Below are 1307 nucleotides of genomic sequence, written 5' to 3'. Positions count from 1 at the left end.
GACCAGATTTTTTGATATGTTACTAATCCTGAGCCTCTTTATGTACAAACTCAATCTTTGTGTGGTTGATGGTCTACATATGGCAAGTGTCTGTCAATAGATTTGGTCCATAGTAAATGTTGACTAAGAGGAACAGGCAGTATTCAGGAACATATGTTCTGTATTAAACAGCCTAGGTTGAAATGTTGACTCCTCTCATTTGCTGTGTGATCTCACCCAAGTTCCTGAATTTTGCTGTGCCTTGGTTTTGTTATGTAACTCCTGGAAGTGTGAGGATGGCCACATGAGTTAATACATGAAAACGTCTTAGCAAATGCTTGGGACACATTAAAAACTCAGTAACTGTTAGCTACTATTACCTTCAAATATAACCAGGTGACAAAAGAGGAGTACCATTAACCCTCAGAAAATCAGATTAATATTCTAGCTTTGTGACCTGTACAAAGTACTTAATTTCCCAGTTTTAGTGCCTTTGTCTGTGAAATACTTAACTTTTATGGCTATGATGATAAAGTGAGAAAATGCATGCCAAGTGCCTAACATAAAATCAATGCTAAGAAATGGTAGGTATTATTAGTAATAAAGAATTTTGCAAAAATTTCCCTTTAAATCCTAGGCGTTAGTCATATTGAATTACTTGTAGTTTCTCAAACATGTTCTCATTTTCATGTGTACCTGCTGTCTTGCTTTGCGACTCCACTGTGTTCTTCACTTGACTGGCTCCTACTAGTTCTTCAAGATGCAGGTGTTTCCTTCCCTGGAAAACATATTAAGTCTGGGGACATGTTTTCTGTTTTCCTCTATTATTGTACTTCTTATACTCTCTTTCTATTGACCTATTTTCTTCCACTATAAGACACTTTCTTCTTGTGTGATTTTCAGATAAGCTACTGAAAGTCTTGGTTTCCTCATCTGTGAAACAGGGTTGTAAAAGTTAAATGGGATGCACTTGGCACTTAGGCCAATGTCTAGCACTTTCCCCAGTGCCAATAACATAATTGGCAGTCAACAGGTGTTTACTTATGAAATTAAAATGATTTACGTATTTTATTCAATCTAAAAAAAATCAGAATGTGTAGGCCATACATAGGAGGGCATCCCCCCAAACTCTGATGTTAAGTGAATAAAATCAATGTCATAAAGCAGAATGGTGGTTGCCAGAGGTTGTAGAAAAGAGGGAATAGACAGTTATTGTTTAATGAATACAGTTTCAATTGTATAAGATGAAAATAATTCTGAAGATGGATGGTGGTGATGGTTATACAACATTATGAACATATATAATATACTGAACTGTATACTTAAAA

The sequence above is a fragment of the Macaca thibetana genome, chromosome 15 (assembly GCF_024542745.1).
Source record: "Macaca thibetana thibetana isolate TM-01 chromosome 15, ASM2454274v1, whole genome shotgun sequence".
Taxonomy (NCBI): Eukaryota; Metazoa; Chordata; class Mammalia; order Primates; family Cercopithecidae; genus Macaca; species Macaca thibetana.
This window is presented reverse-complemented; position numbering follows the sequence as displayed.